Source organism: Oncorhynchus gorbuscha, linkage group LG02, assembly GCF_021184085.1.
Source record: "Oncorhynchus gorbuscha isolate QuinsamMale2020 ecotype Even-year linkage group LG02, OgorEven_v1.0, whole genome shotgun sequence".
Taxonomy (NCBI): Eukaryota; Metazoa; Chordata; class Actinopteri; order Salmoniformes; family Salmonidae; genus Oncorhynchus; species Oncorhynchus gorbuscha.
The window spans coordinates 12,157,666-12,171,687 of NC_060174.1; the positions used below are offsets into that span (position 1 = coordinate 12,157,666).

The 14,022-nt window shown below is 46.2% G+C and overlaps 1 protein-coding gene across 2 annotated transcripts in view; it reads left to right on the forward strand.

Moving 5' to 3' along the window:
- LOC123997185 (dynamin-like 120 kDa protein, mitochondrial) overlaps positions 1-14,022 on the forward strand; it is an 82,378-nt gene that overhangs the window by 52,912 nt on the left and 15,444 nt on the right. The window lies entirely within an intron of this gene.

Sequence of the window (14,022 nt, forward strand, 5' to 3'; positions counted from 1 at the left end):
TCTCTCTCGCTCTTTCCTCGCTCTCTCTCTCTCTCGCTCTTTCCTCGCTCTCTCTCTCTCTCGCTCTTTCCTCGCTCTCTCTCTCTCTCGCTCTTTCCTCGCTCTCTCTCTCTCGCTCTTTCCTCGCTCTCTCTCTCTCGCTCTTTCCTCGCTCTCTCTCTCTCTCGCTCTTTCCTCGCTCTCTCTCTCTCTCGCTCTTTCCTCGCTCTCTCTCTCTCTCGTTCTTTCCTCGCTCTCTCTCTCTCTCGTTCTTTCCTCGCTCTCTCTCTCTCTCGTTCTTTCCTCGCTCTCTCTCTCTCGCTCTTTCCTTGCTCTCTCTCGCTCTTTCCTCGCTCTCTCTCGCGCTCTTTCCTCGCTCTCTCTCGCGCTCTCTCTCGCGCTCTCTCTCGCGCTCTTTCCTCGCGCTCTTTCCTCGCTCTCGCTCTCTCTCTTTCCTCGCTCTCTCTCTTTCCTCGCTCTCTCTCTTTCCTCGCTCTCTCTCTTTCCTCGCTCTCTCTCTCTCGCTCTTTCTCTCTCGCTCTTTCCTCGCTCTCGCTCTTTCCTCGCTCTCTCTCTCTCGCTCTTTCCTCTCTCTCGCTCTTTCCTCTCTCGCTCTTTCCTCTCTCTCGCGCTTTCCTCGCTCTCTCGCTCTCTCTCTCGCTCTTTCCTTGCTCTCTCTCTCGCTCTTTCCTTGCTCTCTCTCTCGCTCTTTCCTTGCTCTCTCGCTCTTTCGCTCTTTCCTTGCTCTCGCTCTTTCGCTCTTTCCTTGCTCTCGCTCTTTCCTCGCTCTCTCTCGCTCTTTCCTCGCTCTTTCCTCGCTCTCTCTCGCTCTTTCCTCGCTCTTTTCTCGGTCTCTCTCGCTCTTTCCTCGCTCTCTCGCTCTTTCCTCGCTCTCGCTCTCTCCCTCTTTCCTCGCTCTCGCTCTTTCCTCGCTCTCGCTCTTTCCTCGCTCTCGCTCTTTCCTCGCTCTCGCTCTTTCGCTCTTTCCTCGCTCTCTCTCTGTCTTTCCTCGCTCTCTCTCTTTCCTCGCTCTCTCTCTTTCCTCGCTCTCTCTCTTTCCTCGCTCTCTCTCTTTCCTCGCTCTCTCTCTCTCTCGCTCTTTCCTCGCTCTCTCTCTCTCTCTCGCTCTTTCCTCGCTCTCTCTCTCTCTCGCTCTTTCCTCGCTCTCTCTCTCTCTCGCTCTTTCCTCGCTCTCGCTCTTTCCTCGCTCTCTCTCTCTCTCGCTCTTTCCTCGCTCTCTCTCTCTCTCGCTCTCTCTCTCTCTCGCTCTTTCCTCGCTCTCTCTCCCTCTCGCTCTTTCCTCGCTCTCTCCCTCTCGCTCTTTCCTCGCTCTTTGCTCTCTCTCTTTGCTCTCTCTCTTTCCTCGCTCTTTGCTCTCTCTCTCTCTCGCTCTTTCCTCGCTCTCTCTCTCTCGCTCTTTCCTCGCTCTCTCTCTCTCTCGCTCTTTCCTCGCTCTCTCTCTCTCGCTCTTTCCTCGCTCTCTCTCTCTCTCGTTCTTTCCTCGCTCTCTCTCTATCGTTCTTTCCTCGCTCTCTCTCTCTCGCTCTTTCCTCGCTCTCCCTCTCGCTCTTTCCTCGCTCTCCCTCTCGCTCTTTCCTCGCTCGCTCTCCCTCTCGCTCTTTCCTCGCTCTCTCCCTCTCGCTCTTTCCTCGCTCTCTCCCTCTCGCTCTTTCCTCGCTCTCTCCCTCTCGCTCTTTCCTCGCTCTCTCCCTCTCGCTCTTTCCCTCTCGCTCTTTCCTCGCTCTCTCCCTCTCGCTCTTTCCTCGCTCTCTCTCTCTCGCTCTTTCCTCGCTCTCTCTCTCTTTCCTCGCTCTCTCTCTCTTTCCTCGCTCTCTCTCTCTCGTTCTTTCCTCGCTCTCTCTCTCTCTCGTTCTTTCCTCGCTCTCTCTCTCTCTCGTTCTTTCCTCGCTCTCTCTCTCTCGCTCTTTCCTCGCTCTCTCTCTCCCTCTCGCTCTTTCCTCGCTCTCCCTCTCGCTCTTTCCTCGCTCTCCCTCTCGCTCTTTCCTCGCTCTCTCTCGCGCTCTTTCCTCGCTCTCTCTCGCGCTCTTTCCTCGCTCTCTTTCCTCTCTCTCGCTCTTTCCTCGCTCTCGCTCTTTCCTCGCTCTCTCTCTCTCGCTCTTTCCTCTCTCTCGCTCTTTCCTCTCTCGCTCTTTCCTCTCTCGCTCTTTCCTCTCTCGCTCTTTCCTCTCTCTCGCGCTTTCCTCGCTCTCGCTCTTTCCTCGCTCTCTCCTCGCTCTCTCGCTCTTTCCTTGCTCTCTCTCTCGCTCTTTCCTTGCTCTCTCTCTCGCTCTTTCCTTGCTCTCTCTCTCGCTCTTTCCTTGCTCTCTCTCTCGCTCTTTCCTTGCTCTCTCTCTCGCTCTTTCCTTGCTCTCTCTCTCGCTCTTTCCTTGCTCTCTCTCTCGCTCTTTCCTTGCTCTCTCTCTCGCTCTTTCCTCGCTCTCGCTCTCGCTCTTTCCTCGCTCTTTCCTCGGTCTCTCTCGCTCTTTCCTCGCTCTCTCGCTCTTTCCTCGCTCTCGCTCTCTCCCTCTTTCCTCGCTCTCGCTCTTTCCTCGCTCTTTCCTCGCTCTTTCCTCGCTCTCGCTCTTTCGCTCTTTCCTCGCTCTCTCTCTGTCTTTCCTCGCTCTCTCTCTGTCTTTCCTCGCTCTCTCTCTTTCCTCGCTCTCTCTCTTTCCTCGCTCTCTCTCTTTCCTCGCTCTCTCTCTTTCCTCGCTCTCTCTCTCTCACTCTTTCCTTGCTCTCTCGCTCTTTCCTCGCTCGCTCTCTCTCTTTCCATGCTCTCTCTCGCTCTTTCCTCGCTGTCTCTCTCTCTCTCGTGCTCTTTCCTCGCTGTCTCTCTCTCTCGTGCTCTTTCCTCGCTGTCTCTCTCGTGCTCTTTCCTCGCTGTCTCTCTCTCTCTCTCTTTCCACGCTGTCTCTCTCTCTTTCCACGCTGTCTCTCTCTCTCTCTCTTTCCACGCTGTCTGTCTCTCCATGAGGCTTGAGACTTCACTTGCTTCTCTCAGGAGAGGAGGTGGAAAGAGAGGGAGAGTGTCAGGCAGCAGTAGCTAACAGTATGCTGCCTGCCACCTGTCATGTCCACCCTCCCAGCCCTGCTCCCTGGTAAGAAGCCCTACTGATTAAACACAGCAATTTGTGGAGCGGCCGAGTGGATTGCCGACAAGCCCAGACTAGCTCGCACTCTCACAAATCAAATCAAATCAAATTTATTTATATAGCCCTTCGTACATCAGCTGATATCTCAAAGTGCTGTACAGAAACCCAGCCTAAAACCCCAAACAGCAAACAATGCAGGTGTAAAAGCACGGTGGCTAGGAAAAACTCCCTAGAAAGGCCAAAACCTAGGAAGAAACCTAGAGAGGAACCTGGCTATGTGGGGTGGCCAGTCCTCTTCTGGCTGTGCCGGGTAGAGATTATAACAGAACATGACCAAGATGTTCAAATGTTCATAAATGACCAGCATGGTCAAATAATAATAAGGCAGAACAGTTGAAACTGGAGCAGCAGCACAGTCAGATGGACTGGGGACAGCAAGGAGCCATCATGTCCTAGGGCTCAGGTCCTCCGAGAGAGAAAGAAAGAGAGAATTAGAGAGAGCATATGTGGGGTGGCCAGTCCTCTTCTGGCTGTGCCAGGTGGAGATTATAACAGAACGTGGCCAAGATGTTCAAATGTTCATAAATGACCAGCATGGTTGAATAATAGTAAGGCAGAACAGTTGAAACTGGAGCAGGAGCATGGCCAGGTGGACTGGGGACAGCAAGGAGTCCTCATGTCAGGTAGTCCTGGGACATGGTCCTAGGGCCCAGGCCAGTTGAAACTGGAGCAGCAGCATGGCCAGGTGGACTGGGGACAGCAAGGAGTCATCATGTCAGGTAGTCCTGGGGCATGGTTCTAGGGCTCAGGTCCTCCGAGAGAGAGAAAGAAAGAGAGAAGGAGAGAATTAGAGAACGCACACTTAGATTTACACAGGACACCGAATAGGACAGGAGAAGTACTCCAGATAAACAAACTGACCCTAGCCCCCGACACATAAACTACTGCAGCATAAATACTGGAGGCTGAGACAGGAGGGGTCAGGAGACACTGTGGCCCCATCCGAGGACACCCCGGACAGGGCCAAACAGGAAGGATATAACCCCACCCACTTTGCCAAAGCACAGCCCCCACACCACTAGAGGGAAATCTTCAACCACCAACTTACCATCCTGAGACAAGGCCGAGTATAGCCCACAAAGATCTCCGACACGGTACAACCCAAGGGGTGGGGGGAACCCAGACAGGCCGACCACAACAGTGAATCAACCCACCCAGGTGACGCATCCCCCCCAGGGACGGCACGAGAGAGCCCCAGCAAGCCAGTGACTCAGCCCCGTAACAGGGTTAGAGGCAGAGAATCCCAGTGAAAAAGGGGAACCGGCCAGGCAGAGACAGCAAGGGCGGTTCGTTGCTCCAGAGCCTTTCCGTTCACCTTCCCACTCCTGGGCCAGACTACACTCAATCATATGACCCACTGAAGAGATGAGTCTTCAGTAAAGACTTAAAGGTTGAGACCGAGTTTGCGTCTCTGACATGGGTAGGCAGACCGTTCCATAAAAATGGAGCTCTATAGGAGAAAGCCCTGCCTCCAGCTGTTTGCTTAGAAATTCTAGGGACAATTAGGAGGCCTGCGTCTTGTGACCGTAGCGTACGTATAGGTATGTACGGCAGGACCAAATCAGAGAGGTAGGTAGGAGCAAGCCCATGTAATGCTTTGTAGGTTAGCAATAAAACCTTGAAATCAGCCCTTGCTTTGACAGGAAGCCAGTGTAGAGAGGCTAGCACTGGAGTAATATGATCAAATTTTTTGGTTCTAGTCAGGATTCTAGCAGCCGTATTTAGCACTAACTGAAGTTTATTTAGTGCTTTATCCGGGTAGCCGGAAAATAGAGCATTGCAGTAGTCTAACCTAGAAGTGACAAAAGCATGGATTAATTTTTCTGCATCATTTTTGGACAGAAAGTTTCTGATTTTTGCAATGTTACGTAGATGGAAAAAAGCTGTCCTCGAAATGGTCTTGATATCTTCTTCAAAAGAGAGATCAGGGTCCAGAGTAACGCCGAGGTCCTTCACAGTTTTATTTGAGACGACTGTACAACCATTAAGATTAATTGTCAGATTCAACAGAAGATCTCTTTGTTTCTTGGGACCTAGAACAAGCATCTCTGTTTTGTCCGAGTTTAATAGTAGAAAGTTTGCAGCCATCCACTTCCTTATGTCTGAAACACATGCTTCTAGCGAGGGCAATTTTGGTGCTTCACCATGTTTCATTGAAATGTACAGCTGTGTGTCATCCGCATAGCAGTGAAAGTTTACATTATGTTTTCGAATAACATCCCCAAGAGGTAAAATATATAGTGAAAACAATAGTGGTCCTAAAACAGAACCTTGAGGAACACCGAAATGTACAGTTGATTTGTCAGAGGACAAACCATTCACAGAGACAAACTGATATCTTTCCGACAGATAAGACCTAAACCAGGCCAGAACATGTCCGTGTAGACCAATTTGGGTTTCCAATCTCTCCAAAAGAATGTGGTGATCGATGGTATCAAAAGCAGCACTAAGGTCTAGGAGCACGAGGACAGATGCAGAGCCTCGGTCCGATGCCATCAAAATGTCATTTACCACCTTCACAAGTGCCGTCTCAGTGCTATGATGGGGTCTAAAACCAGACTGAAGCATTTCGTATACATTGTTTGTCTTCAGGAAGGCAGTGAGTTGCTGCGCAACAGCCTTCTCTAAAATCTTTGAGAGGAATGGAAGATTCGATATAGGCCGATAGTTTTTTATATTTTCTGGGTCAAGGTTTGGCTTTTTCAAGAGAGGCTTTATTACTGCCACTTTTAGTGAGTTTGGTACACATCCAGTGGATAGAGAGCCGTTTATTATGTTCAACATAGGAGGGCCAAGCACAGGAAGCAGCTCTTTCAGTAGTTTAGTTGGAATAGGGTCCAGTATACAGCTTGAAGGTTTAGAGGCCATGATTATTTTCATCATTGTGTCAAGAGATATAGTACTAAAACACTTGAGCGTCTCTCTTGATCCTAGGTCCTGGCAGAGTTGTGCAGACTCAGGACAACTGAGGTTTGGAGGAATACGCAGGTTTAAAGAGGAGTCCGTAATTTGCTTTCTAATAATCATAATCTTTTCCTCAAAGAAGTTCATGAATTTATCACTGCTAAAGTGCAAGTCATCCTCTCTTGGGGAATGCTGCTTTTTAGTTAGCTTTGCCACAGTATCAAAAAGGAATTTCGGATTGTTCTTATTTTCCTCAATTAAGTTAGAAAAATAGGACGATCGAGCAGCAGTAAGGGCTCTTCGGTACTGCACGGTACCATCCTTCCAAGCTAGTCGGAAGACTTCCAGTTTGGTGTGGCGCCATTTCCGTTCCAATTTTCTGGAAGCTTGCTTCAGAGCTCGGGTATTTTCTGTGTACCATGGAGCTAGTTTCTTATGAGACATTCTTATGAGACACACACACGAGCCACACACCACCCGCCCGCCCTCTCGCACACCGCCCACCCGCCCTCTCGCACAACGCCCGCCCGCCCTCTCGCACAACGCCCGCCCGTCCTCCCTCTCGCACAACGCCCGCCCGCCCTCTCGTACACTGCCCGCACGCCCTCTCACACTCCGATAACAGAGGAAGCACATTTTTTGTGCTGCCACCTCAATTAGCACATGATCACGTGGCAGGTGACACATTGCTTCTTCAATGTCTTGACAATGTGACTGCTGACATTTAGGAACTGTATCAACAGTGGACTAATGAAATAAATACCTAAATATATTTTTTAAATGGTATTTTCCGATAAGTGTGCATTAGTGAAGCAGCACCAGAGTCCTGCTGCCAGGCCCTTGTTGTCTTGGTCACACACACACATACACATACACAGTGTTAGACAAATAAGGGTGCTGGGCTCTCTCAAAACCAATCAGGGCACCCTTATGAGTCAAGTCAATGTTTAGTCAATTTGAACCCTAGACACACACACACACCCTCACACTAACACTAGACTGTTGTTATTTCCCCCTAAGTTTGGTGAAGGTGTCTGCATTGCTAAAGCCTTCCACCTGCAGCTATTGATGTTGTTTTGTAGAGGAGCTAATGTTTCACTCCTACCTGGGTGCCAGCTAGGTAGACAGGTATTCAGGTGTTTCCTTAAACATACACATCTCTCTTTCACTGTGTGCCACCTCACCGCCAAAGAAGAGGCGACTCTGGGATGCTGGCCTTCTAGGCAGAGTTGCAAAGAAAAAGCCATATCTCATACTGTCCAAAAAAATGAAAGATTAAGATGGGCAAATGAACACAGACACTGGACAGAGGAACTCTGCCGAGTAGGCCAGCATCCCGGAGTTCCCTCTTCACTGTTGAAGTTGTGACTGGTGTTTTGCGGGTACTATTTAATGAAGCTGCTAACTAGACACTGTATTTTTCCTGTTGCTCAGTTGTGCACCGGGGCCTCCCACTCCCGTTTCTATTCTGGTTAGGGCCATTTTGCTCTGTTCAGTGAAGAGTAGTACACAGCGTTGTACGAGATCTTCAGTTTCGTTCCAATTTCTCGCATGGAATAGAATTCATTTCTCAGAACAAGAATAGACTGACGAGTTTCAGAAGAAAGTTCTTTGTTTCTGGCATTTTGAGCCTGTAATCGAACCCACAAATGCCGATGCTCCAGATACTCAACTAGTCTAAAGAAGGTTTTATTGCTTCTTTAATCAGAACAACAGTTTTCAGCTGTGCTAACATAATTGCAAAAGGGTTTTCTAATGATCAATTAGCCTTTTTAAATGATAAACTTGGATTAGCTAACATAATGTGCCATTGGAACACAGGAGTGATGGTTGACTACCTGTTATGCGAGTGCAGCAAGGAGTGCACCAAGGTAAGGTGCTAGCCTGCATTAACCGGATCTCATAAAAAACTATCAATCTTAACATAATCACTAGTGAACTACACATGGTTGATGATATTACTATATCTAGCTTGTCCTGCGTTGCATATAATCGATGCGGTGCCTGTTAATTTATCATTGAATCGCAGCCTACTTCGCCAAACGGGTGATTTAAGAAGCGCATTCGCAAAAAAAGCACTGTCGTTGCACCAATGTGTACCTAACCATAAACATCAACGCCTTTCTTATAATCAATACACTAGTATATATTTTTAAACCTGCATATTTAGTTAATATTGCCTGCTAACGGGAATTTATTTTAACTAGGGAAATTGTGTCATTTCTCTTGCATTCTGTGCATCAGAGTCAGGGTATATGCAGCAGTTTGGTCCGCCTGGCTCGTTGCGAACTGTGTTCCTAACAAAGACAGCCAACTTCGCCAAACGGGAGATGATTTAACAAAAGCGCATTTGCGAAAAAAGCACAATCGTTTTACGAATGTACCTAACCATAAACATCAATGCCTTTCTTAAAATCAATACACAGAAGTATATTTTCTTAAACGTGCATATTTAAAAGAAATCTAGGTTAGCAGGCAATATTAAACTAGGGAAATTGTGTCACTTCTCTTGCGTCCATTGCACGCAGAGTCAGGGTATATGCAGCAGTTTGGGCCGCATGGCTCGTTGCTAACTTATTTGCCAGGATTTTATGTAATTTTGACATAACATTGAAGGTTTTGCAATGTAACAGCAATATTTAGACTTATGGATGCCACCCTTGAGATGAAATACCGAACGATTCCATATTTCACTGAAAGAATAAATGTTTTGTTTTCGAAATGATAGTTTCCGGATTTAACCATATTAATGACCTAAGGCTCATATTTCTGGGTGTTAATATATTATAATTAAATCTATGATTTGATAGAGTAGTCTGACTGAGCGGTGGTAGGCAGCAGCAGGCTTGGTAAGCATTCATTCAAACAGAACTGTCTTGCATTTGCCAGCAGCTCTTTGCTGTGCCTCAAGCATTGCGCTGTTTATGACTTCAAGCCTATCAACTCCCGAGATTAGGCTGGCAATACTAAAGTACCTATTAGAACATCCAATAGTCAAAGGTATATGAAATACAAATGGTATAGAGAGAAATAGTCCTATAATAACTACAACCTAAAACTTCTTACCTTGGAATATTGAAGACTCATGTTAAAAGGAACCACCAGCTTTCATATGTTCTGAGCAAGGAACTTAAACCTTAGCTTTTTTACATGGCACATATTGCACTTTTACTTTCTTCTCCAACACTTATTATTTAAACCAAATTTAACATGTTTCATTATTTATTTGAGACTAAATAGATTTTAGTTTTGCATTATATTATTATAATATATTATATATATTACAAATATATATTTAAAAATCAGCTGATTTAATCGGTATCGGCTTTTTTGGTTCTCTAATAATCGGTATCGGCGTGAAAGATCATAATCGGTCGACCTCTAGTACATTTACCATTCATTCCTATTTCTAATCTGTAATGTTTGTTTGGTTAAAGTCTTATTGCATTCAATATAATATTATTCTAGTCTTTTACCGTTCTCACTGTCGGAGTGGACAACCTATGCTACACTTGTGAGAAACAAGTTTTGGTTTATCATTCCTTTTACGAGTTTAGTTTAGTAATTTAGTAATGGTCTTTTGTTTGGAGCGCTCCTGTCAATGTTGGGTAATCAAGCGCACCAGATTAAACATAGAATTAGGCCTAGAGGCTACCTGACCTGCGCTCAACTGTAGGCATATAAATGTTTTTTATTTTTATTTATTTTTTTTGCCTTTATTTAACCAGGCAAGTCAGTTAAGAACAAATTCTTATTTTCAATGACGGCCTAGGAACAGCAGGTTAACTGCCTGTTCAGGGGCGGAACGACAGATTTGTACCTTGTCAGCTCGGGGGGTTGAACTTGCAACCTTCCGGTTACTAGTCCAACGCTCTAACCACTAGGCTACCCTGCTGCCCCAATGTGCCCATTTGGGGATCTTATTACTATGTATGATTGGCTTAACATACCACTACTAATGAGCTGTGGAGCTTCTCAATGTAGTGTTTTCTTCACCTCAAACAGCAAGCAAACGTCTGTTTTTTAATATCCATTGAGAATAACAAAAGTTCCTCAATGTATTTGAAAAATAATTCAATCTCTCCCTTTTTGATAAGCACTAAGCGTGAACAATAGTTTGTCAAATGTGTTTGAAATATCTTTCCATTTATTACTTTTTTATAATCACTAAGCGTGAAAAGGGAAAAATGCCAGTGGAAACATAATTTCTTCTTATCCCTTGTGCAAATAGCTTACAGCTGTCTGTCCTGAGCGTACTGGTGCAGGAAACTCAGAGGGTCCAGAATATTTTATACAGCGTTGCAAGCATGAGCTTCTGGATGGACACTTTATTTGGTAGTTGATTAAATGTTTCAAGTTTGGCTATGCATGGCTTGTCTGCAACAATGTGATTTATAGGATATTTATTTTTATCAGGGTATTTTCTACTTGCAGGCTGCAATATTTATATTTGTTGACTTTATAGGCTATTTTTACATAGTTGGCAATAGAAGATTTTTAGGTTTGACATTTAGGTTTGTCATTTACATTTGGATAGAATTTTGATTAACCACATGACAATGATTTTGACATATGAAATGAAACTGTTCCACGAAAATGTGCAAATGAAAACCATAACTGGCATGCAGATTGGTAGAAAATGCTAAGATAAATTGGCATTCCAAATGAGGATTTTGCAGACTCTTGTAGCCTATTACCGGCAACTTCAGGAGAGTAACTGCATAATCTGGGAAAGCCAGTAGGAGCGGGAGGAGGAGGATGGTCGGGACAGTTGATTATTTGTATTTATTTTTTCCTTCTTCTGGTTATTTTGATCTCTGGCTCCCTCTTGAGTCATTTGTGTCATATTTCATCAGACAAGCTCAATGGATATATATAGTTGATTTATTAAAACACATAGGGTGTGTCTGTCTATACATGGACAATAGACTTAAAAATGATTACGAATCGATTGGTCGAAAGGACAGATGACTTTCAGTCGACCGTGATTTTGCCTGGTCGACTGCTGTCTCCAAGGGGAGCCTCAATAGACAGTCACAAGACTTTGTGTGAAAGTCCAACTATGGACTCCATCTCCAACTAGACCGTTTTGAGCTCTCGCTGAAAGTTATTCCAAAGATTTTTTATAACCTAACCAAGATAGACCACAGCCTGTCGTTTTATATCTGAAATATCGGTCTCATTGTTCAATATGTGGTTATGCTCTTGTAATTTCTCCTCTCCATCAAGTCTCACCTACTGGTCTGCGATCCAAATGCAGTCCCCAGGCAAAATGAGTTTGAGACACCAGATCTAGTCTGTGAACCCAACATTAATCATCTGATGATGATTGTTAACCATCTATGATGTTAACGTTTCATGTTATTCAATGCTTTTTCCTGGTAAATAGTCAATGCCGAGCTATTGTGTGTGTGATGGAGATAGACTTGTGACATGGTACGAACAAAAGTCTTGTGATGTACGGAGCAGCTGGGAAATTAGGTTAAACTCTGATGTAAGCATGTCCCCTCTCGCACACCTGTGAGCTGTTTCGCCCTCCCCTGCAAGACTCAACAGGAGATTCCACCAGTTTAGCCGTGCTGGGTGGGGAGGTGTGTGTGTGTGTGTGTGTGTGTGTGTGTGTGTGTGTGTGTGTGTGTGTGTGTGTGTGTGTGTGTGTGTGTGTGTGTGTGTGTGTGTGTGTGTGTGTGTGTGTGTGTGTGTGTGTGTGTGTGTGTGTAAAACTGAACACGGTGGTACTTGAAATCCCCTCTGATCTGTTTTTACATGCTCCTCTTCTGTGGAAGAGGACTCAGCCCCAGGAGTCTGGTAGTTACTGGATGGAAGGGAAACGTTAGCTCTTTCTTTCTCTCGCTCTCTAGCTCTCTCTCTAGCTCTCTCTCTCTTTCTCTAGCTCTCGCTCTCTTACTCACTCTCTAGCTCTCTTTCTATCTCTAGCTCTCTTACTCACTCTCTAGCTCTCTCTTTCTATCTCTCGCTCTCTTACTCACTCTCTAGCTCTCTCTTTCTATCTCTCGCTCTCTTACTCTCTAGCTCTCTCTTTCTATCTCTCGCTCTCTTACTCACTCTCTAGCTCTCTCTTTCTATCTCTCGCTCTCTTACTCACTCTCTAGCTCTCTCTTTCTATCTCTCGCTCTCTTACTCACTCTCTAGCTCTCTCTTTCTATCTCTCGCTCTCTTACTCACTCTCTAGCTCTTTCTTTCTCTCGCTATCTTACTCACTTTCTAGCTCTCTTTCTATCTCTCGTTGATGGAGGGAACGTGTATAACAGTACTCACACACACATAGGCAGACGGGAATACAGGCAGGCGGAGGAGTCCTTTTTATATACACAGCGTGTGTATACAGACTCATGCGCCCGCCAGCACAGCCACACACTCACACCAGACTAGAGCCTCTTCACCTTTTACCCCAGGTCTTTTTGAGCTGTTCCTGTGAGCTTAGTGCTGGTATTGTTTGCGTGCATGTGTGCTGTGTAAAGACCACAGTAGCACTCTTGGTAGTCTGTACCTGTTCCCCTTCCTCTTTCACGCAGTCCTCCATCTCACTTCTTCTCCCTCCATATCTTTCATCACTATTTTTGTTTCTCCCCCCTCCTTTTCTTTGAGCAGTTCTTCCTCTGTTTTTCCCACCCTCTCGCCAACACAGGACTGTTTATACCCCTCCCTGACTGCCAGGGGAGGAAACAGCTTCCGCCATTCCTACAGCTGGATCAGAGGCCCTCCATTCCTCCTCCTCCTCTGCTCTCCACACCCCTGGCCAGCCAGCCGCTCCCAGTCCCAGTTACAACCCCCTGCCTTCACCCCCCCTCTTCTCTGAGGCTGGGAACCGGGGCTGTCCACGCTCCCTCCGACACCTGGTGTTTTAGTGACCCACTCCGCTCTCTACACACATCCTGCTCCACCACATGTGTTTGACAGCCCTGCAGCAACAGTCTCTGGGTGGGTGTAAATCTGTCCTCACTGGGACTGAGTGTGTGGATGGGAGAGAGGTGTGTTCTGGGAGACTGTTCAGTCTGTCAGACACCCAGCCAGAAGGAAAAGGGCTAGGCTGTTGGCCCTGCCTTTCCCAGGACCGGCCTCATTACTCTCATCTTGCCTCGTCTTTTCCAAGATCACTGAAGGCAACAGGTGAAAGCAATAATGTTAAAAGTTACCAATCAAGTCCTTTACTTCATTATCATGGATAAATTAAAGAACAAAGGAAGCTATTTTTAAACTATTGGGACACAACCTTACCTGTCACCTATCTACTGCTGACCCCATTTAGTTGATTGTTTGGTTGATAGGCTGTTGGTGGACTGAGTTTTTTTTTTTTTTCTCGAACAGTGGCAAATATATAGAAAATGTATGGCACACAAGACACCTGTCTGACTCACGCCTTTCTGAGTGGACTCATCCATTGCAGAGGCCGCTGGGATGGCACACCAGTATCATCAGTAGTACATTTGCCGTTAATTCCCATAATTTCTAATCTTCTATGTTTGTTTGGTACAAACCTAGGCTACACTAAACAAAAGTTTGTTGTTTGTTTAATCCCATGTATGGGTTGTAAATGTATTAATTATCTTTTGTTTGGAGCGCTCCTGTCAATCTTGAGAAAGGAAGTGCACCTGATTACTTGAAGAAGTAGGCCTAGGTTACCTGGCCTGCGCGCAAATGTTGTGCTGTGGGGATGTTTTTCAGTGGCAGGAACTAGGATCGAGGGGGAAAATGAACTGAGCAAAGCCTCGACAGATCCTTGATCAAAACTTGCTCCAGAGCACTCAGGACCTCAGATTGGGGCAACGGTTCACCTTCCAATAGGACAACGACCCAAAGCACACAGCCAAGACGACGCATGAGTGGCTTCAGACAAGTCTTAATGTCCTTGAGTGGCCCAGCCAGAGCCCGGACTTGAACCATTCGAACATCTCTGGAGAGACCTGAAAATTAATGTGTGCAAGCTTGTAGTGTCATACCCAGGAAGACTCGAGGCAGTAATCGC